Source organism: Sarcophilus harrisii, chromosome 4 (genome assembly GCF_902635505.1).
Source record: "Sarcophilus harrisii chromosome 4, mSarHar1.11, whole genome shotgun sequence".
Classification (NCBI taxonomy): Eukaryota; Metazoa; Chordata; class Mammalia; order Dasyuromorphia; family Dasyuridae; genus Sarcophilus; species Sarcophilus harrisii.
The window spans coordinates 437,364,654-437,388,678 of record NC_045429.1 but is presented as its reverse complement, the minus strand read 5'-3'; the positions used below and the strand labels follow the sequence as shown (position 1 = coordinate 437,388,678).

Sequence of the window (24,025 nt, the reverse complement as noted above, 5' to 3'; positions counted from 1 at the left end):
GAGCCGATTCCTAAGTCTGGAGAAACCTCAGAAGCCATCTCGTCCTTCGTTTTACAGAGAAGGAAACTGAGGCCAGGGATGGTTGAGGTAGTGACCGTGAGCTCTCCAGCCAGGATACCTGCCGTCCCGGGATGTTCAAGCGTAGCCCCCAGGGGATCACCTGACCGGCTCTCCAGGACCTCCACAATGAGATCTGAGAACGAACGTTCTCAGTTGTGGGAGGAAGAACTAGAGGAGTGCTGTCTGCATCAATCCACCACGGAGACAATGGGGGAGAGTTTAGTTTCCCTCCCAAGAACTAAGGTTCTTGGATTTACACAGGACGCTCTACCCCAGAAGGGAAGTCTGCAGTAGTTCCAGCCTTATCCTTTCTGGGGGGAAGGACTGGGGCAACAGATGGCAATTTAGAGGGCAGATCTCGATGTAGATGGTCCCTGAAAGACTCCCCTGGCCTTAATCCTCACAGAGAGAGGCCAGAGAGCTGGCCTCCAAGCCAGGAAAAACTGGATTTAAGCAAGACCTGTCTCTGAGTAATCTTGGGTAAACAGTGCGCCCAGACAGCTCTTTAAAACAATAAAATGTTGCAGGGAAATTGCCAGGCTGAAATGGTGGAGGAAATTCCTTCCCTGAACCAAAGAAATCACAGTTAAGGGTTTAAAAAAAAAAAAAAAAAACCCAAAACTTAATCACTCCATAGCCTTCTCTTATGCCCAATTATCCAATCAGCAAGCATTTATTAAGTACCTACTATATGCCAGGAGATACTATACATATAGTATCTCCTGTTAAGTACTTGGGAGATACTATGACAAAAAACCATAGTAATTTGTATTTATATAGTACTTTAAGACTAGTAAAGATATCCCATTTGCTCCTCACAACACTTCTATAAAGTAGATAAGGGCAGATATCATTTATCCCATTTTACAGAAGGAAGTGGAAACTCTGGCCCAGAGAGATGAAGTTATTCAATGAGTTACAGCCTGGGCTAGAATCCAGGTAGCTAGGATGAGTTCGAATCCATCCCCCAAATACTGTGATCTTGGTCAAGGTACTTCACCTCCAATGCCTCAGTTTCCTCAACTGTAAAATGGGGTTAATAATAGCACTTAGCTTCCAGGGAGTCTGAAGATCAACCTAGATAATTGTAAGGTGCATGGCACAGCACCTGACACACAACAAACAGGCACTTAAAATGCTTACTGCCTTTCCCTTTCTCCATTCCAAGGTTCTCTCTAACCCTAAATGCTTACTGCCTTTCCCTTTCTCCATTCCAAGGTTCTCTCTAACCCTAAATGCTTACTGCCTTTCCCTTTCTCCATTCTAAGGTTCTCTCTACTCAATCAAACTCCCCCTAGATCTACTTCTCAGGGCGAATGTAAGCCCTGAGGGCGGGAATCACTTTCTTTTTGCCAGTGGTTCATATAAGAGGTTGTTGTTGACTCAACTCTTTAAAAGAAAACCATAGTCTGTGGGGTTTCCATAGGCAAAGACCCTGGAGTACTTTGCCATTTCCTCCTCCAGAGGATTAACGAAGACAATTTATGGGACTTGCCCAGAGTCACACATCTCTGTCAGACATAGCTACTAAATGTCTGAGCAGAATTTGAATTCAAGTCTTCCTCACTCCAAGCCCAGCACTCTATCCACTGAGCCACCAAGCTGCCTCAGGTTTGTATATATGTTCGTTGATTGATTAAGGGATGAAACACAATTTCACTCTGATCAAATTCTAAGGCTCAGAGTGCCTTTCTTATTTCTCTAACTTGTTAGCTCTTCTAGCCCACCCCTTCACTATTATTGTTCATTTATCTGGTAGAGAGCCAAGATGTTCTTGAAGACGGTATCCCCAAAGATACTGACACATGATAGGCACTTAATGCCTGCTGATTAAGAGTGGAAAGAGGAAAGAAAGGTAGCTTTTAGGAGATGAAAAGGGACAGCATTCAAGGTTAGATCTCAGTGTGTCAAATAAGACTGATTGTCTTTGGGAGAGAAATACCCTTTAGTATATATTGCTTTAAACATACAATATGTGACACTAGTTCACAGTTTTATATCATTTCCCCCTGTTCTTTGTATCTTAAAATGTTTGTGTTTCTTGATAATAAGATTATAATTTTTTAATTTTTTTGAAGAAAAGGATTCTCAAATGATAGTAAGTGGGTCTCTTCTTGGTCCAAGAAGCAAATCCAGCTTCTTGGGATCCCAAAGGAGTGGGATCTAAGCTAAATGGCCCTTGAGCTAACCTAGTGGACAGAGGGGCCGGCCATGCCCTCTGGAGCTGTGAGCTCATAGATCAAATCCAGCTGGAGAAGTGAGAAGCCTAAAGTGAACCTTATTGGTTGTTTTTCTTAACCACAGGGTGACTCAGAGAGTCCTCCCAGCTTCCTTGCCTCCTCTCTCTCCAGGCTTTGGCCCCACCCCTTTGCCCCCATCCTACCCAGCCCCAGCTTGCAAAGAAGATGAGAAATGGCAAGGCAGACAACAAAAAAATCCCTCCAACAGCACCTGGAGTGTTGGCAGGAAGGGGGGAAGTGCATCTCCTAGGAGCAGCTCCAGAAATAGAGACACTATGGGAAAGGGACCAAACAATCTCCTAGAGGAGACTGAGTGAGGGAAGAAGGGAGACACCCACGGGAGAGAGGGGAGAAGGAATAGAAGGGGAAGGGAGGGAAACCTCCTTCCTTTATACTTGCCCCCAAAGCAGAGCCCCTTACAGAATATGGGCATATCTTCTCCAAACCCTCCCCTCCAGCATCTCTTCCCCCCCCCCCCCCCAGGCAAACATAAGAGTATAGATTTGGAACAGAAAAACGGTCTGGAAGCTTATGTGGGCCAGCCATCTCATTTGCCAGAGGAAACAGACCCAATATTACCACAGCAAGTAGCAGAACTGAATTTGAACTCATGCCTTCCATCCCCCAAACAGTACACAATTTCTTCTACATCAAAAGCATGAGCCCAACCTTACTTGTCATCACTGACAGGAGTAGATATTTCAGATTGTAAGGGAAGTCACCTCCCTCACTTTACAGAGGATCTCGAGGTGTACAGGGTCACACAGGTAACAAGTAGCTGAAGCAGGATTTGAACCTGAGCCTTCTACCCCACCAATCCAGTACAGTTTTCTCTGCATCACTTGTCTCCTTGGCCATTTTTTTCCAGTCCCCAGGGATGATGCTGACTTATTCAGAGGTAACCTTTGCCAGTGTTTCATATCCTGAGGTTTCTCGCAAGGTATATGGAACAGTGAGAGAGACCACAAATTTATCCATCTAGAAGCCATGCGCATTTGCATGCATTATGTCAAACCTAGCTCGCACACCTCCTCCTCTGGCAGTTCTCAAGAGAAAATGCAGCAATTCCTCTCCTTGGGGCTGACAATTTGTTCATTTTCTCAATTCCTTCCTGTCCACCCCCTGCCATTGATATAGACCTCCTATTTCAAAACTACCATGGAGAACAGAGAGAAACAAAAAAACCAGGAAAAGGGACAGTGAACAATGGTTGTTAAAGACCACTGGACCAACATCTTTTTTTTTTGGGGGGGTGTCTATGAAAGCATTTACTCCCTTAATGTGAAGAGTAGCATTTACCATGACCTTTCTGTTCTTATCCTATATCATCCAGGGTTACTTATTAAGAGCTGAGAGGTACCTTAAAAGTTATGTTATACTCTCTCCCCTGCCCCTCACTTTACATGCTTCTTCCTCTACCTTCCAGTTTACAAAGGAGGAAACTTGGGACCCAAAGTTAAGTGACTTACTAAAGATCACATAGTAATATTAAGAGGCTGGGAGCTGACCTGTGACTAGACTCTTCCTTTCCATTATGCTATGCTCTTGAAAAAAGTTCCTTCTTTTACAAGGGGTGAAATCGGGGAGGCAGAATCCTAGAATAGGAAGAATGGTTCTGGAGTGAAAGGATCTGAATTTTAATCCAGCTTTGCTGATGCTGATGACCCATAGAGTCATTAAACCTTGGGTCTCAATCTCATCTACAAAAGAAAAGGGGGTAAAAGGGATGAGTTAGCCTAAGGTTTCAACTCATTCCTGGCAAATTAGCAAAGATGTTGAATGTTAGAGGGGCTGTGGTAAGCTAGGCACACTAGTACATTATTGGTGGAGCTGTGAATCCGTACAACCATTTTGGAAAGCAAGTTAGAGTCATGCACATAAAGTGACTGAAATATCTGTGCTCAGAGGAAAGTCATTAATAAGAAAAAAAAGTCCCCATACATGCCAAAATATTTACTTTTTGTGGTAACAAGATTGGAAACAAAGTAGATACTCATCAATTTGGAAATGGCTAAACAAACTATGGTACATAAATGGAAATGTTACTACGTTGTAAAAAAATGACAGATATGAATACAGAGAAACCTGTAAAGAGTTACATGTACGGTGCGGAGGGAAGCCTAAGAGAGCTGGAACTCTGAAAAGATGTATTTGAATCTAAGACAGCAAAACACTTAAGGATAATTACCTACTCAAGGTGTGATAATGGTTCCATAAACATATAGTGATGTGATGGCTCTCCTCATGATTGGAGTTTGCTGAATGTGTTGTGATGAGGTAATCAGAGGCAAGGATTGGAGGGCTGAGGGAAAGGGTCAGAGGCTCTCTGACACAGCTCGCTGAGGAAAGAGGACTTAGGCTCCAGACTCCAGAGTCCAGGATTCATCTTTGGCAAGCCATATGGCAGCTTGCCTGCCTCCTTCACTTCTCCTCCTAAAGACCAAGGACTTTGACTGATCCTGACTCTAACTGACCGTGAGGCCCTCCAGAGAGCTAACCCGGACATTATAGGAAGCAAGCCAAATTAAAAAAAACACTATATATAATAACTACAACAATGTAAAAGGGAACACACACATACACATAATCAAAAATGATTGTTACAAAATTACAAAGAGTAAACATGATTCCAGAGAAAAAGATAATGAGAAGATATTCCCAGCCCAGCCCAAAGCATAGCAGAGGTAGAAAGTCCACCAGATATAGGCACATGGCATATATATCACTGTGATGCTAATTTTGTTTTTTTATTTTTAGTCCTTAAAATATCAGTCTGGGAGGGGAAAAGGGTAGGGATGTGAGGGGAAACTTTCATGAGAGAAAAGACTTTTTTCAGTCACATCAGAGTCTGTGATCCCATTTGGGGCTTTCTTAGAAAAGATACTGAAGTGGTTTGCCATTGCCTTTTCCAGCTCATCTGACAAAGAAACTGAGGCAAACAGGGTGAAGTGATTTGCCCAGGATCACACAGCTAGTATCTGAAAGTGAATTTGAATTCTTGACTCTGGGCCCAATATTCTATCTACTGTACCAGTGAGCTGTTCCCCCCTTCCCCTCAAAAAAGACACCAAATATACTAACTTGTTTTTAAAAGGGGGAGGGGAGAACTCAAAGAGGTTAGATTCAGTGGCCTGTAAAGTCCCTTCCATGAAAATACTGTCCTTCCAACCTCTCTTCAAGGCCAAGGGCCTTTTTTTCCTTCAAGGAGATGTCTTACCCCCAACTTGCTCTGAAGTTAAGCTAGAAACCCAAGCCTGCGGGCCTTGGCATAGTGAGTAGGATGCTTTAGACCCTGAAGGAAACACCCACCCTGATGGTGTCTATGGGCTCTTTGGTCCTAGAAAGCAGAAGAGGGAAGAACCCCAAGGTCCTGATTCACCCAACTTCTCTCCATAGAGTCACAGAGTTGAAGTGGGACCTTTAAGACTACCAGGGACAATCCCCATACTTTACACTGGTTAATAAATGAGATGCTGCTCATCATAGAGCCAGGATATGAGAGTAAATGGGCTAGGCTACATATAGGACTGCATCAAAGGTCCGGGGACCTGGATTTGAATCTTACCCTTAACATTATCTTTGTGACCTGTGGCCTTTCTGGTGCTCAGTTTCCTCATCCACAAAATGAGGGGGTTTTCAGTAGTAAATCTATAATCTTATTGTCCAAGTCATCAATATATAACAGTAAATAAAGTACCTTAGTGCCCACAGAGTTTGGGTTAGCTATATCCTTCTGCTCCGAAGAAGGTAAAGATGCTTTCTTCTCTACAAACCCAGAGGGCATGAACTAGATCCAACACCAGCTCCAATATGTTAGGCCAGAAGGGACAGTGTTCATGGAGAGGCTGCCCTCATTTCTGCTCTGGGCACTTCCCTGTCTGTCCTCAAATCCCTGGGTCAATTTAATGCAATTCAGCAAATGCTGGTTCAGAAACCATGCTGCTCAAGGTTAATGGCTAGGGCTTGGCCCAGACCATACCCTCCATCTGGTTGGGTGCCAACTGCCTTGTAACCTTTCTTCTTTTTAATTAAATTTTGTTCTATTTTCAGATCAGCATTCTCTTCCTTCCCCTCTCCGCCATGTGTATATGTATATATGCATATATACATGTGGATATATATAGATATACATCTGTGAAACCTGCTCTTCACCTCCAGACAAAGAGGTGATAGACTCAGAGGGCAGCGCGCGCTCTCGCTCTCGCTCTCGCTCTCTCTCTCTCTCTCTCTTCTCTCTCTCCCTTTCTCCTTCTCTCTCTTTCTCCTTCTCTCTGTCTCTCTCTCTCCTCTCTCCTTCTCTCTCTTTCTCCTTCTCTCTCCTTCTCTCTCTCTCTCTGTCTCTCTCGTTCTCTCTCCTCTCTCTCTCTTTCTCCCCCCTCTCTCTTTTTCTTTCTCTTTCTCTCTCTCTGTCTCTCTCTCTTTCTCCTTCTCTCTGTCTTTCTCCTTCTCTCTGTCTCTGTCTCTCTCTCTTTCTCCTTCTCTCTCTCTCTCTCTCTCTCTCTCTCTCTCTCTCTCTCTATATATATATATATATATATATATTGTATTTGTGTACATGGGTGGGTGGATGGGTGTCTGCCTTTGAGACCTTTTTTGAAGACTTTTCACATATATACATATCTATGCACACACATATGTACACAAATACATATATAAGAACCAAGGAGAGAACCATGGGGATGGGGGGGGGGGAGGGTGGGAAGGGAGATGGAGAGCAATGGAAAGAAAGAGAGAGATTCTCACTCCTTTGGAACTGTAGTTGATCATTGGATTGATCAGAGTTCCTAAGTCTTAACAATCCTGCCTTTAATGTAGATGTTGTTCTCCTGTTGTTCGTCACTCTTTGATTTCTAAGGACACGGGTGGTCACGCAACCATCTCCCCTTCGGAGACATCCTGCACTCTGTCCCAAGCTACCACCCTGTCCCTGACGCCGAGCATCACCGCCAGTTTAAGGCCAGCGTGTATCTTCCACCAGCTTGGCTGCTCTTGATCAGCCTCACTCAGAGCCCAGAAAGTCCAATCTTGTACATTTAGGGTCAAGTTTAAAGTCCTTACTTCCCCTTCCTGCATCCAAACTGTCCAACTAGACTCCCTGGAAGCCAAAATCAGACATTGTTCTCTTCAACAGTTTGGTTTCTGAATGTCAGGAACAGCATCTCCCACCAGAAGTTGGCGTGATTAGCAAAGAGGTAGAGGAAAGGAAAGGGGTGGCACGGGAAGGGGTGGCCAGAATATCACTAGTATAGTTATTTTTTTTAACCTATTCATCATAGATTTGGAACCAAAAGAGAAGTAAATGCAGAGTCCAATCTCATTCTATGTATAAGAAAACTGAGTCTCAGAGAGGAGCACCTCTAGAAGCCTCCAACTTCTCATCTGTAAAATAAAGCAGTTGGACTAGTATCTCTAGGACCTGGCACATAATAGGTGCTTAATCAATATTTGTTGAACAATTGATTCCTCTTGAGACAGGGAAACTCAGACCCAGAGAATTTAAGTGGCTTGTCCAATGTCACAGAGGTAATATTCAAATCCTCTGATACCACTGGACCACACTGTCTTCTGCTGTGGTTCTGGACAACTAAATTCTGACCCGCTTATTTTTCCAGCTCTGGACCTATAATCTCACAGATGATTTCGCCTCCCTGGGCCTCAGTTTCCTCCTCTGTAAAATGAGAGGGTTGGACTAGGTGACCTCCCTCCTAGCTGTCTGGTGGTGATCTTATGAGACACAATCTCTGTAGGTCTGTTTTCTCTGGAGAATGGGTGGGGGTTGGTCTGCTTATGAGGTCTCTTGCAACTCTCAGACTAGAATCTGTGAAGTCAGAAGGAGCCACGATTTCCTTCACAGACCTGTAATTAACTCCCTGTCGGCTTCACAGTTTTGCGGCAGAGACACAGAGAGAAAAGCTTCCAAGCTGGGGAGGCCACCCGACTTCCCACTGTCACTGGGCGGCACTGCTGGGATCCAAGCAGACACAGCAACAGCCTCTGGATTGGCCCTTTGCTAAATCAGCCACAAATAGGAAAGGAGCTTCGTGGGGGAATGCAAGGGAAGTGAAGGGTCGGGACAGGACATCAGGTCCCATCAGGGCACAGATGATTCAGCAAGAATTGAGAATGGGGGCTTATACAGAGTACATTTCCACCGCTCCTGGGACCATCCATCCCAGGGGTCTGGCAAGGTGGCGTGGTCCACTCTTCCCCGTCCTTTTGGCCACATTCATACATCACCCCATCGCCACCCCCAAGCTCTCCCCCAAACCTGGCCAAAAGAATGGGCTTTGGCTTCTTCATTTGCCCTTCCCCTCCCTCCCCCTTTTCCTCTTTGCTATTCCTTGGGAGATGGAGGCAACAACAATAAATACAAACCATTCCCCAATTATTCACTTCCCAGAACAAAGTTGTGAGTCAGCCTGAATCATCAGAAGCATTGGCAGGATGTACTGTGGTACTGCAATTAACCCAGAAGAGATAAGGTACTGGGAAGCCAGGCCCTGGTCATCCAGCCAGCCAGTGGCTCTCCCTGCCCCATGCTACCCTCCCCAAAGGCTGGCTTTCCACGGGGAATTGTGGAAGACAACGCAAGTGGGTTAGAGGGCCTGCCTTGACTCTGGTTGGCAAATGTATCTCCGACATGGTCTCTTGCCTTAGTCTAAGCCTATTACTGACACTTACCTTTGTGGGCCTCAGTTTCCTATTTTGTAAGATAGAGTCAGACTAGCTGGCTATATCCCCGATCATGACCTGGGTCTAAAGCTCCTTTTTCTTATTACCGGAGTGACCTTGTACTAGTCCCTTCTCTCTCGCCCTCAATTTCTTCCTTTGCAAATGCCTTCTCCAACCCCTCAGCTCTAAATCTGAGACCTTAAGTCTTTATTGGATTCATTGGGAACATTCACAGTTCACAACCCCCGTGGGCTGCCCGGCCGCCACCTGCTCCCCGGTTCCTTTCTCACTCACCAGAAAGTGCCCATCCTGCCTCGGAAGGAGCGGGGGCCGCAAAGAGGGGGCTCCAGCAAACCGGCGCAAAGTTCAATGGCTGCAACTTTCTTTAGGGCGGGCGAGCAGAGCAGGTGGAGGAGCGGCCGCCGGCTGAGAGCAGACAACCGTCTGCGAGCGGCCCCGGCTCACTTGTGCTCTAGGCACGTGGCTGGCCCCTTCCTGCCGGGCCGGCCGTGCCCTTGGCTCCCCTCAGCCAGCGTCCTGCCGAGTGACATCCCGGCTCCGAGCTGTGACGCCACCGGCCGAGGCTGGCCCCGGCCCCGCGGGCTCCCACCGAGGGCAAGGCGGCAGGGGGCGAGGCTTCGGCAGCCACAGGGCGACGGGGCCATGAAGCCGGCCGCCTGTCCCCCGCAAAGGCTTCCTGTCTGCCTTTCTTATCAGACTTGGCGGGAGAGTGGCGGTATCTCTTTAAGGACCAGACCTCTAAAGCAAGTTCCAGCCGCAGTCCTGGATCCCCGGCCCCGCACTCCCTGCAGTCTGCAGGAGCTCCCAGGTACCACCTGGTGGTCAAGCTGCAGAAGTGCCGCGAGAATACCTGCATACATGGCCCGCCATCCCCCGGAGTCCCCGAGCCCGGAGGCAGCCGGAGGCAGCCGCCGGCTCCTCCGGCTAAGCCAACGAGGTGGAGGCTTCTGGCGCAAGGAGCGATGCCCTCTGGGCTGGCAGAGGCAGAATGAGCCAACAGGAAGGTGCCAGGCTGAGAAAGGACGCTCGGCCCTCGGCCCCTTCCTGCCAATCAATGGGCTTCCTGAGAAAATCTCGCTAGTAAATGGCAGTCGGCATGGGGTCCCCCTCATGAGACTGGCAAGTCTTTGAGGGAGGGGCCTGTCTCTTTGCCTTTCTTCGTATTCCCAGTGCTTGGTGCAACATCTGGCACACAGCAGGTGCTTAATACTTGTTTACTCAGTGTCAGGCAGAGCATGGGGTCTCCCTCATGAGACTGGCAAGTCCAGTACACAGTAGGGGCTTAATATAGGATACTGAGTGAATGTCAGGCAGGGTATGGGGTCTCTCTCATGAAACTGGCAAGTCTTTGAGGGAAGGACCTGTCTCTTTTCCTTTCTTTGTATTCTCAGAGCTTAGTGTAACATTTAGCACACAGTAGGTGCTTAATAAATGTTTACCGAGTGAATGTCAGGCAGGGCATGGGGTCTCCCTCATGAGACTGGCAAGTCTTTGAGGAAAGGACCCTGTCTCTTTGCCTTTCTTCATATTCCCAGAGGTGCAACATCTGGCACCCAGCAGGTGTTTAATACTTGTTTACTGAGAGTCAGGCAGGGCATGGGGTCTCCCTCATGAGACTGGCAAGTCCAGCACACAGCAGGTGCTTAATACGGGATACTGAGTGAATGTCAGGCACTTGGAATACAAAGACAAAAATGAAACAGTCACTGCCCTGGAGAAGCTTATTTTCTAAAGGATGTTGGATCGGGCAGAAGACCCGACTGTTCAAATCACTGGCTATGGGCAGCACGTAACCATCCCGGCCTTGGTTGTTTCTATTGTAGAATGACAGGCTCAGGCCAGACAGACCGCCTTGGAGGTCCCTTCCAGCTCCAGAGTTGAGATGTAGGGCCCTGAGATTTGTCACTCGGGAATATTCCCTCAGTCTCAGTTTCCTATTCTGTTAAATGAAGAGATTGGACTAGATGACCTCAGATCACGCGCATCTCTAAAATGATGAACTTATAACAGAGAAGGAGGAGTGCACTGACTCCAGAGGTCAAAAGGAAATCCAGGGGAATACCAGGAAAAAGTGAGAGTGAAGGAGAAACTCTCTCAGCCCTTGGGACAACTGACTGTGTACTCCAAGCTTCAGGTAATGGAAAGAATAGGTAGTTTTCATTTTTTTAAAGGAGACCTGGTGTGCTGAAATTATATGTGTATATGGATATACACGTATGCATGGATATCAGGGCCTTAAGCCTGGCATATTTAAATTTTAATTTATTTAAAGCCTGTCATATTTAAATTTAAAGCTATTTAAATAGCTATGGGGAAATTAAGCAATAGCCCATATTTCTACCTATGAACACCCACCCCATCCACACACGTTTCTCAGGGTGTACACTTATCATTTCTCTTTCTTTTTCCATTCAAGGAAAACCCTTGATGTTCATTTGAGATTTCACCTGGATAAAAGCATCCTGGGCCACCCTGACAAGTATCAGTCTGGGGCCTGTATTCCACTGTCTGGAGTGAGTCTGGTCAGAGCTACCCGAGCTATTTCCTATAAGCAGATGTGTCAAACATGCTGCCTGGAACCCTTTATTAAAATGTAATCGGGAAATGCTAAGCAAAACAAAAATATAATGCAAAATAGATAATGTGAATTTGTGGTTTCCTGAGTGAAGCTGTGCCCCTGGGGAGGTTTGAGTTTGACACTGTTCTTGTAAGTAACTTAGGGCAAAGCATTTTCTCTCCTGCTAAGCTTCCCTGCCCTCAGCAATAAAATGAGGGAGCTGGACTAGATAGATAGCCGGGGGGATCCGTTCCTGTTATAAATCTATGATCCCAGGGCCTAGCTTTCCTATTCTCTAAAAAGAGGGGGTGGGCCTCTAAGGTTTCTTCTAGCTTTCAATCTTTGCTCCTATGAGCAGAAATAACTCAAAGCCTTGAAATAATGGATGGTTAGCCTTATTACTAGCCATGTTCCAAAGGGACATCACTGCTCATAAGAAGCAGGGAGATTGAACTTGATTGTTACTGACTTAGCAGATTAAGGCGTGCTCCGGAGCTGTTCCTTCCCCTCTGTTTCTCAACTCTGTCTGCCTCAACTCTCATGGGTTCATGGATTTCAGATTCCATCTCAAACACTTACTATGTGACAAATCACTTAACTGACATGGGGAAGGGGGGATGGTTTGGGGTGATAAATGATTCTAAGATAGTGGTTTTCTTTTTTCTTGTTTTTTTTATTGGCAAGCTTTGTTTTTATATTACTTTTATTTATGAATACATCTTTCCCATCTCTCCTTTCCACAAGTCATCCTCCCTTATAACAGAGAATTTTTAAAGGGAAAAGAAGCAATTCAGCAAAACCTAATCGGCCAGCATAGGTAGTAGTCCTAACCCATAGTCCTCTACTTCTGCAAAAAAAGGGAGAAAAGTGAATTTTCTCAACTCTTCTCCAGGATCCAGCTTGGTCATTATAATGACATAATATTCATTTTCACACGGGATTGGTTTTGTTTTTCCATTTACACCGTCGGAGTCATTTCCTCTCGGCTCTGTATCAGTTTATATACATCTTCCCATACTTTTCTGAATGATACTACATCATTATATTATGTCAGATAGCTATTCCACCAGTGATCTCCATTTGTCATTACAAAAAGTGCTGCTATGGATATTTTGAAATATTTGTCTTTGAAAAGTTCTTCTGCTGAAATGGTGATTTTCAACCTTTCTGCGAGAGACTATGGAACTAATATATGAATACAAATCTACACAAAAGCAAGCCCACTGTTTTTCAAATAGCCGTAGACCCTGTGGTGCTGAATTATCCAGTTCAAGTCCTTGCTGGTCCTTGAACAAGACACTCCATCTCTCAACTCCAGGAATTTTCTCTGACTTTCTCCCATGCCTGGAATGAGCTCCCTCTTCCTCTCCACCTCCTGGTTCCCTTCCAACCCAAGTTAAAATTTCCTTTCTTCAGAAAGCCCTAATTCCTCTTAATTCTAGTGTCTAGTCTCTGCTACTTATTTCCAATTTATTCTGCCTATAGTATGCTTCACTATGGACCCCCAACACCCAATGATCCCCCCTAGCTTGCAGAGAGGAAACTGTAGCCCTCTGGGTTTTTCAAGTGCATGTCTAGAAGAAGCCAAATCACTGATGATGACCTCACTGTATAGCCCCATTTCCCCTGCAAGCGGAGACTGAATAAATGATGACGTGGTTCACCATCTCTGCAGGCGTCGATAGAGGAACTGCAAGGTGTTAATCCACGAGAAATCTGGTATCATCTATTGTTCTCAGCCTTGATTTTACTTTATTAGATCTGAACATAATTTGATTTTTAAACAGTTCATCACTTTTAATCAAAGATTTGGACCAAGATTTGTACACTAATCAAAATTTCTGGATGACAGAAAAGTTGAAAGAGATTGCTAACACACTGAAAGAGAACTAGGAGCCAAATCTCAGCAGCTTAGAGTAATGGGCTAACTACAATAAAGTGAAATTTTAATAGACACACATATAAATTTCTATACTTAGGTTTAAAATATCAACTGTGCAAATACAATAGGAGAGGGATGTAAATAGCCAATTATTCACATTAAGGGGGAAAAAAAGCATGTGGGCTTTGAGGACTGCAAGCTCAATGGAAAGCAACCAAGAGACCCAGAATCCCAAAAGCTAGTTAGGGCAAGAATTTACTTTAAGCTGTATTAACAGAAGTATAATATTGCCATGAACACTGTGTCCAGAGAGAGAGGACCAGGGTTCAAATCTCCACAATGATGATTACAAGTTTTGTGACTATCTGCCATTTTAACTTTCTTGAGCCTCAGTTTCTTTATCTATAAAATGAGGGGAATTGGACTAGAATTTAGGGTTTCTTAAACTTTTCCCCACTCGTAACCCCTTTTCACCTGAGAAATTTTTACATAGCCCTCAGTTTATAGGATATAAAATAGGTTTGCAAATCAAACATTTACTGGTAATAAATCATACTTTTGCGATCCAAACATTCAGTTATGAGACCCAATATGAGATTGTGATCCACAGTTTAAGAAGCTGGGGACTAGATGGCCTCTAAGATTTAGATCAATGAGCCTATAATCCTAGGAATGAAGTGCTAGCTCCACTGTTCTGGGCGGACCACCTCTGGAACACCATGCCCTGTTTCCTTCTACAAGTGTTGATGAAATCTTTGTGTGTTTAGCTCTCCCTCTTGGCTGGGTAATACTTAGGCCTATCATGAGTCTCTCTATTGCCCTTGGGGCCCAAAAAACAACTTGTGAGATCAAGATGTTCTGTGACTCACAATCACAGAGCACTGCCGGGATAATAATGGTGTTAAAAAGATGGGTTTTTGCATCAGGGAGGTTGCAATCATCGGGCGATTTCCTAAATGCAATTCAGCCTATCCCCTTCCTTCTGTCTAATTCTGGGCCCAGCTCATCAACCTTTCATTTGAAGGACTGAAAAAACCATTTTTTCCGTTTCTCCCTAATTGATTTTCTGTCCTACTCAACACATCAGCTGCTCCCAACCTTCTCTTCTCTCCTCACGCCCCACACAGAGCTCTCCTCCCACCCTCCCAACTGAGAATCTTGCCATATACTCAGCTGAGACAAGCAAGGCCTTTTGTCATGAGCCCCCTTCTTTGCCATTCTCATTTCACAGCCTTTGAGACCATCTCCCACCATCTCTTGCTTCACTGCAGACTATGAGGAGGAGGTAGCTCTTCCCTACAAAAGATCCTGACTCCCGTCCTCCCCAGCTTCTTCCAGCAGATTGTCCCTGTTATCATCACCTGCTAACTACTCATTCCTTCCACTGCTGATTATGCTCGTCTCTCATCCTTAAGGACTCTCACAAGAACTTACCATCCTTGATCGCCTTTGTTCCAGCATTAATTCTCTTCCCTTCTCAGCCAAATTCCTCCAAAAGGTTGTCTACATTCACAGCTTCCAATTCACCTCTCACTGGCTTTTAAACACTCTCCAATCTGGATTTTGATCTCATCACTCAATTGAACCCAGAGCCATCAGTGTTCTCTTAATTGCCTTTTCATAATCCTCATGGTTTTAAATTCTAGATAGTATTAGATACTGCAGACTTCTCTATGAGTTTTCACTCTTGGCTGTTCTCTTGGTTCTCCTCTTCTCTGGCTGACCACTCAGTCTACATTTACTGTTTCCAGTTATGCCACACTATCTAATAGGGGATGTAGACAATGGCTCTGTCCTTGGCCCTCTTTCAGCTCCCATGAGTCCAGTTAGCATCTCTGTACAGATGACTCCCAGATCTAGCCTTCATCACTCTCTGTCACTCTCCCTGTCTCACCGTCTCCTTTGCTCTCCCTTGTCTTGCCATCTCTGTCACTCTCTCTGTCTTGCCATCTGTCCCTGTCTGTCAGTCTGTATCTCCTCCCTCACTCTTGCTCCCTCTCTTTCTCTCTGTCTCTCCCACTCTCTCTAGTTCCAGTTCCATATAACCATGTGCCTCCTGGTCATTAAAACTAGGTATCCTGTAGTATCTCAAACTTAACCGATTCAGTTTAAAACTTATCATTTTCCCCCTTCCTGAGACTATCCCTCCTTTGAATGTCTTTCAGTCCAGAGCACCACCATCCTGCCAGGATCCATTCTCCTTCAACTCTCTTACCCAATCAGCTCCCAAACCTTGTCATTTCCATCTCCACATCCCTAACTTCACAAACACAGCCTCCATCCCTGTTCAGGCCCTTCTCAGCTCTGACCTGGACTGCTCAGACCAATCCTTCACATCGTTGCTAAAGTAATCTTCCCAATATGTAATTATGACCCAATATGTTATCGTTACTCAGCAAACCACAGCAGCTTCTTATCTAGGATCAAAATCAAACTCTTCTGTTACATTTAGAGTTTTTCTCAGCCTGGCCCCATCCTGCCTTTCCCGGCTTAGCACACATGACACCACTCCACACATTCTACAATCTATCCATGCTGCCTTCCCAGAAGCCACCCTAGAAGTACTAAGTGGTACAATGAGCTGAGCCCTGGACTTGCAGTTGAGAAAACTTGAGTTCAAATTTAGCCTCAGACACTTTCTAGTTGGTGATCTTGGGGAAATCTTTTAGCCTCTGTTTGCCTCAGTTTCCTCAACTGTAGAATGGAAACAACAGCACCTACTCCCAGGCTTGCCGTAAGCATAAAATGAGATATTTGTGAAGTGCTTAGCACAGTCTCTGGCACATAGTCGATGCTTAATAAATGCTTGTTTCCTTCCTTCACTTCTTCCTACTTTCCCATACAACACACTACTTCATATGTCTGGACTTCTCTCTTCCTGTTATCTACCTTTTGGGATCTCTGATTTCCTTTGAGACTCAGCTCAAGCACCATCTTTCTGCATGAGGCCCTTTTGGGCTCTTGGAGGTGCCAGTTAGTGCCTTGCCCTCCTTCCAAGGTTACTTGTTTTCTGCACCATAAATATTTTCTATATAGCCGTATATGTGCATGCTGCCTGCCCCCATTAGGGCAGGGATGGTCTAATTTTTTCTTTTTATCTCTAGCATAGTGTTTGGCACATGGAGGGCCCATAGCAAATGTTTGCTGATTGGCTGACTGACCACAGAGGAAATCTGATCTGATCCTGACATTTTAATGTATAAGGAAGCTAAAGACCAGAGAAGGTCACACAGACAGGAGGTGGGGATCTTAGATCTTCTAATTCCAAATCCTGCCTTTTTTGTATCACATCATGCTGCTTCCCTCCAGTTCTATGGCTGGATACAATCCATATGTTATGACCCACAAAGTGGGGCCTTTAGAGCACCCCACTCTCCATAATGAATTCCTCTTGTTCTTTGTCACTGGTAGATGGCTTTGATGGGGATCCAATTCTCTAGGGTTCTGGATTGAGTCCAAAAGTGTTTCAGAGGCCATGTAGACCAATCCCATATTAGAGGTGGACCAAAGATCCAGAGAGATAGTGACTTACACAAAGCTACATGTTGCGAGTTGTTTCTCAGTTCTTTGACCCATTTAAGTTTTCCTGGCAAAGATATTGGGCTGGTTTGTTATTTCCTTCTCCAGCTCATTTGGCAGATAAGGAAACTGAGGTCAACAGGGTTAAGTGACTTGCCCATCCAAAGCGATCCCAATAGACTTTGGATAGAAAATGCCATCTACATCCCAAAAAAAGAACTAAGGAGACTAAATGTAAATCAGCACATGCTAGGTTCACTTCTTTTGTGTTTGTTTTTGCTCTGATTTTTCTCTCCCAACATGATTCATAAAGTAATGAGTATAAAAAATACATTTAAAAATAATAAAAATTTTTAAAAAGTGATTTGCCCAGTCACACAGTAAATGTCTGAAGATCACATTTGAACTCACATCTCCCTAACTCTGGCCAAATACTCTAAAATATGGCGCCACCTAGCTGCCCAAACAAGAAGTAAACATTGATTCAAAGCTCACAGACCTACAGTTAGAAGTAACCCATGATGCCATCTAATCCAATCCCTTCGTTTTACATCCGAGTCCCAGGGAGGTTCCAGTGGTTTATCCAACCTCATCCAGGAGGCAGGACTTAAATCCGAGTGCTCTGACTCCAGAACCAATAGAGTCGCTAATATTTTACGCTGCACTTTTTCCTACACACATTCACCTGAAAATCTTAGTCAAAAGACTATTGGACAAAGTCATGAGAACAGCTCCAAATGAATGATGGGCTGCCTGAGAGGTAGTGAGCTCCCCTCCTTACAGGGGCTCTTCAAGCACGTGGCTGACAAAAATTAAAATTCAAAGGAAGAATGAAAGAGATAAAACATTTAGGTATAGGTTGGTCCTTATGGCTTCCAACCTCCCTTCCAGCACTGGGATTTTCCAGTTCCATTTCGGTCTCTAGTTCCGGGGTAATCTTTTGGGTGGAGAAGCTCTGGACCCTTTCTCAGGATCATGTATTTAATGCATAAAAATAGGATCACAAATGAAACCAATTAATTATATTGAAATACAGTTATTAAAAAGGCAGTTAGGTATCACAGTGGATAAAGGGCTGAGCCTGGAGTCAGGAAAACTCACCTTCATGAGTTCAAATGCAGCCTCAAACACCTCCTAGTTGAATGTGTCTGAGCAAGTCACTTAACCCTTTTTGCCTCAGTTTCCTCATCTGTAAAATGAGCTAGAAAAGGAAATGGCAAATCACTGGAGCATCTTTGCCAAGAAAACCCCAAATGAGGTTACCAAGAGTGGGATGTGATTAAATGACTGAAAACACTCAATAACCACACAGTTATCAAAAATGATATCTATATACACACATATATACATGCATATGTATGCACACACACACACATATGTTCCTGGACCTTGGGTTAAGACTTTGATCTGGAAGTTGATGGGTAAATGAAGAGCCCATGTGGGCAAGGCGATAAGGCTGATAGAAATCGGTTAGCAGAGCTCCTTTCTCTGCCACACTTTAATCAGGTCTTAGGGCTTAGCCACAGAGCTGGGGAGGGGGAAAGCTGCAGCTCTGGGGAGCCTTCCCTCTCTCCTCTACATCAAAGCCCTGGGTTTTTAACTCCTCTAAAGGCAACCTCCTTTTTCCCTCAGAGGAAATTCATCCTTCTTTCCCTGCAGGCTTTGGAGAGCTTGCTTATCTGAATAGGCTCATTCCCCTCTAGAATGCTCCATGTCCTCACCCTGAGAAGCCTTAGCTCAATCTGAGCAGCATTTCTTGTGGCCGGGGGTTCCAAACTGATTTTTTTAGAAAGCACTCCTATCATTGAAAAATTTTTGAGTATGTACCCCCAATATGTATTTACTTATGCATGCATCACTCCACTAATAAATCCTGATGTTATACTCCCTACACAAAAATAAAAAGTAAAAAAATGAGATGAAAATGAGATGATAATTGATCCTAAAATTAAAGGGGAGGTCTGAGAATGAGTATCAAGGACAATAAGGACCTGTGCTTTAGAAAAATCACTTTGACAGCTGTGTGAAGGCTAGACGGAGTGGGAAGACCCTTGAGACAGGGAGACCAATTAGTAAGCTATCACAATAACCCAGGTGAGAGGTGCTGAGGGCATGAACTTGAGTGGGGTCCCTTGTGTGAATGGAGAAAAGGGGACAGATGTCAGCGATGTGAAGATGGAAAAGTCAAGATCTGGCAGCTGTCAGGATGGTACTAAGGTTGCCTACTTGGGTGACTAGAAGGATGATGATGTACTTGACCGAAAGAGGGAAATTCAGAAGAAGGATCAGATTAGACAGAAAGATAATGTAACAAGAGCTGAGATGCAGATCACCACCCACTAACCATGTGAGATTCACTGTGAACCATATGAAACAAAAGGGTGGGAGTGGGGCTCTAGCCCCCAGTTGCAGAACCTGACAGCCAGGACATGATGTGAAGGAAGGTATGCTGGAGTGGAGTGGGAATGGGGGGGGGGTGGATTTCAGACTGCACTTAATACTGTTGAATGCTCATATAATGATTAAGTTCTACCTCTATAAAATAGTCTTTTCTTTTTTGGAGAGCAAACACTCACAGGTGCACATCCTCCTGGTCCCTCTTAAGAAATTTAGAATTGATTGCATGATATGGGAGACCACCCAGTATGGCGTGCCCTCATCAGAAAAGATGCTGTGTTCTCTAAGCAAATCAGAACTGAGTTAGCCCAGAAGAAACTCGAGATGTGCCGTCAGAAAAGCCACCCCAAATGTTTGTAAGGACTATTTGTGCCTGACCTGTAGCAAAACATTTTCTGAGCTCACATTGGTCTGATCAGCCACAGTCAGACACACTAATTTGATTCTAACAGAGCGAGGTCATTTGCTCCTCTTGAAGAACAAAGGAAAACAACCAACTAGGTTCTAACTACCGTGGGGGACCACAAAAGGTCCAAAAGGGAAGCTGGGAGCCTTGATGGGGGAAGAAGAGGGCCGTGGAGTTGGGGAGTGCTAAGGGATAGGGTTAAGTGTGGCTGCAATGAAGACTAAGCCCTTGACTACATCAAGGAGAATGGGATTTGACCCATTCCTACACAAAAATAAAAAGGACTCTCATTAACTGATCCCACATTGGGGTTGGGCCATGGCCCCCCACTTTGTAGACCACTACGATATACTTTTGTCCTTTCCCAGAGTATGAGGCTTGGACTCAGCTTCCTCTCTACTCTGAACTTGGGATGAATATCAATAAAATATTCTTTTTTTCAGGCTTTGATTTCTTTTTATTTTATTTTAATTTATGGAATAAAACTTCCATAACATAGTACAAGAAAAAATATGATTGCACATGAAATTGTAAATCTATTATGTGCAACTTATTCTTTTCAAATATACAATAGTAATTATATAAATTTACTTTTTCTGCTTCCCTTCCTGCCCCAGAGACAGCTATCATTTTACACAAATGTGTGTGTTGTATATATATCTAAATGTATACAGATATATACACATGTGCACACATATATATACACACTCAGTAAAATATTCTTTTAAAAGATTACAGACTTTTATGGTAGAAAAGAACTGGGAACAAAATAAATACGCCTAATGTGGAGAATGGCTAAATATTGTGGTATGAATAAATAGGTTATTACTTCACAAAAAGAAACAATAAATATCATGAATTCGGAAATGACACAGAGACATATGACTGATAGAGAGCAAGATAGGCAGAATCAGGAAAATAAAATGAACAATGACAATAATAGTGGGAAAAAGCCAAAAGATTGAACTGTATGCTGCAAAATCCTAACTAGCCTTGACCCCATTAAAGAAAAGATAAGAAAATGCATCCTCCTCCCTTCTTTGCAAAAATAGGTGAGGAATAGTGCATGTGCTTTCAGACATGTTGTTGATGCATTAATTAGTTTTATTCAATTGCCTTTTTCTTCTTTTTTAACCTTTTTTTTTTTTTTAAACAAAGGATGTTTCTCTAGAGAGAATAGGAGAAGGACAAACTGGGGGAAAAGTATTAGAAAAATGAAAAATAATAATAAAAACAAGATTTGAAATTTTAAAAAACTGAACTAAGTTATTAAAACTCACTAGGCTTCAGGCTCAAAAACCCAAGTAGCATCAGGCTTAAGTCTAAGGTCAAGGTTCTGAAAGGCTTTGGGGGGCAATGAAGTGATCACTGTTCTTTCCATTTGCATAGTTACTGTCATTGCATATGTTGTTCTCAATGTTCTATCTTCTTCATTCTGCATCAGTTCTTCTACATGTTCCCAAGCTTTTCCAATCTCTGCAGATTCATATCTCTCTCTCTCTCTCTCTCTCTCTCTCTCTCTCTCTCTCTCTCTCTCTCTCTCTCTCTCTGCTGAGGCAATTGGGGTTAAGTGACTTGCCCAGGATCACATAGCCAGGAAGCATTAAGTGTCTGAGGCCACATTTGAACTCAGGTCCTCCTGACTTCAGGGCTGGTGCTCTATCCACTATACCATCTAGCTGTCCCAGATTGATTGTTTCTTAAAATATTTCTATTCCATTACATTCATGTATTTTAAGTTTTTATTTTAGTTATTCTCTAAAGGACTTTGACTTTGTTTCCAATTTTTTTCTACCAACAAAGTCTACATTCTATATTAAAGAATACTTTCTAGTTATTTGTCCCATTTCAAAGCAAATAGGAGACCCAGTTCAACCTTCATTTTCCAAAGGATAATCTAACAAAAGAGGGCTCATTCTCAGAGTATAAAGGTATGTAAAACAGCATTCTGGGTTGTCTCTGATTCCTAGTTCTACCCACAACTTCTAGGAGTAGGGGCAGGGCCATATTTGCCAACTCCAGATCTGTCTCCAACAATTAGATTTGACTTCCTCATTACCAAACCTCACTCCTTATCTCTGATATTCCCCAAGGAGTCTGAACTCCCCCCAACTCATGATGGTCAGATGAAACTCTTCCTAGTTCTAAATAAAAGGTCAAAGTTTAGTTCTCAGCTTCTACCCAGAAATGGAGGAGAGATCAGGGATGCTGAGAAAGGGGACTCCACTGAGCATCCTGATAAGGCTCAGTTCTCCTCCTCCCACTAAGAACAAAACAATCAGGTCAAACTCTCCCAGTTCTGAATAAGAGATCGAGATCTGGTTTTTAGCTTCCAGCCAGAGAAGAAGAGATAGTAGCTAAGAAGGAAAACCCCAATAAGCATCTCCTAGCCTACAGCAGCATCACAATTCAAGCTATTATACAGAGACCATCTTGACGTCTCTTCCCTTGCCAGCCGGAGACGGCCAGGCCATTGGAGTCTAAGTTTCCCAGTTCTTGATACAGACATTTTACAGGAAGTTAGTTCAGAATCTACATGAGGTGCCGCTATATCAGGGAATTCCAAGATCTCATCATGGGGAGGAGTCAGAAAATAACTGCATGGAAGGCTTGGTTTTTTTTCCCCCTGGGGAAAAAAAGAATGAAGACAGAAGGAAGAGGAGAAGGTTTGAAATAGATGTTGCCATACTGAATATTCATAATTTCCAAGCCACACAGAGAGAAAGGACTTCAAAACAGAGATACCCAGCAGAAGAAATCAAAACCAAGTGAGAAAAGGGTGAGGCACTTGTGACAACCCCCATCCCCATCTGCTACTACATGTTCAAAGATACTCAGCAAGGCTACCCAAAGTGTTTCTATCTCAGTACTCATCCAATGATAAAGGCAGAATATTAAAAACTTTTTTTAAAAAAAACCCTGACATTTCACCTCCTTAGGCCTCAGTTTCCCCATCTATAAAAGGGGGAGATTAATTAGCTGGGCTTTTCTGGCACTAGAGTTAAGATCCTATGACCAACTCTCCAAGTTGCAGTTTCCACAATCTGTTGCTAGATCTTATTATTTCTACTTACATGTCTCTCACACAGTCACCTCACCCTCATCACCTCTCAGTTGAATGCTTGCAGGTCTCTTTGATTCAACTTTCTCCCTACTCCATTCTATCCTCCACTTAGCTGTTAAAGTGACTTTTCCCCAGCATAGGTCCAGCCACATTCTCCCACTACTCAGTCACTTCTAGTAGCTTCCTCATACTTCCAGGATTAACAAAGTTCCCCTCACCCACATACAGCTATATTTAAGGCTCTTTATAACCTGGCCCCTTCCTCTAGTATTCTTTATACTTTCCTCCCTCTACCTGCTTAGGAGTCTAGATCCAGCAGCAGCCCGCAGGACTTTCTCTACCACCCCAAAGGAATCTCTTCACCTTGGAAGCTCCCTCCACTCCTTCCCACTGTGGAAGTACTTTCTGCTAGCGCAGCCTCCCCTTCCGATTAGCTGGCTCCTCCAGAGCCAGGAAAAAGAAGTCTTCCTCCCTTTGCTGACTCAGTGCCAGAAGATTTTCCCAGCCAAGTGCCCCCTTTCAGCTCCCTTTTATGTGCTGCCTTCCCCCATTAGAATATAATCTCCTTGAGAGCAGAATTGCCTTTTCTACATGTATCTGTAGTCTCCAGGCTTAGCCTGTTGGGGGTTTTCTTGGCAAAGGAAATGGGGTGATTTGCCATTTCCTTCTCCAAATCGTGTTACAGATAAGGAAACTGAAACACACTGGGTTAAATGACTTGCTGAAAGTCACATGGTTAGTATCCGAGTCCAGATTTGAACTCGGGAAGTCTTTCAGATTCTCTGCCCATCGCCCTGCCCAGCTACTCTCTCAGTAAGAGCTTATTCCATGATTGTTGAGTGACTGGCCCATCTCTAGGCCTTGGTACCAACTGTCCCACATGCCAGGATGTTCCACTTCCTCGCCTCAGCCTTGGTTCCCTTCAAAACTCAGCTCAAATACTGCCTACTCTAGGAGTCCTCTCAAGATCTCAAGATCTGGTACTTTCCTTTTCCTCTCCTTTCTTCTCTTTCTCCCTCTCTCCCGTCCTCCCTCTCATTTTCTATATCTATATATGTGTTTGTGTGTATATACACGTAACACACACACATATATATATATACATAGAATATATGGATACATATTATGTGGATATATGTGTGTATGTGTATATATATGTATATATACATACATATATATATATATGTATATATATATATATACACTT

At 43.9% G+C, this 24,025-nt stretch overlaps 1 protein-coding gene across 2 annotated transcripts in view; it reads right to left on the bottom strand.

Annotated features, from left to right (window-relative positions):
• ABR (ABR activator of RhoGEF and GTPase) overlaps positions 1-24,025 on the bottom strand; it is a 271,256-nt gene that overhangs the window by 201,024 nt on the left and 46,207 nt on the right. Inside the window, exon 1 of one of the 2 annotated variants that reach the window (XM_031967756.1) lies at positions 9,267-9,786. The exons of the other annotated variant lie outside the window; for it this stretch is intronic. The gene's annotated coding sequence lies outside the window, so the exon portion shown is untranslated. Of the gene's footprint in view, positions 1-9,266; positions 9,787-24,025 lie in introns of those variants that run through there. 2 annotated transcript variants of the gene reach the window in all.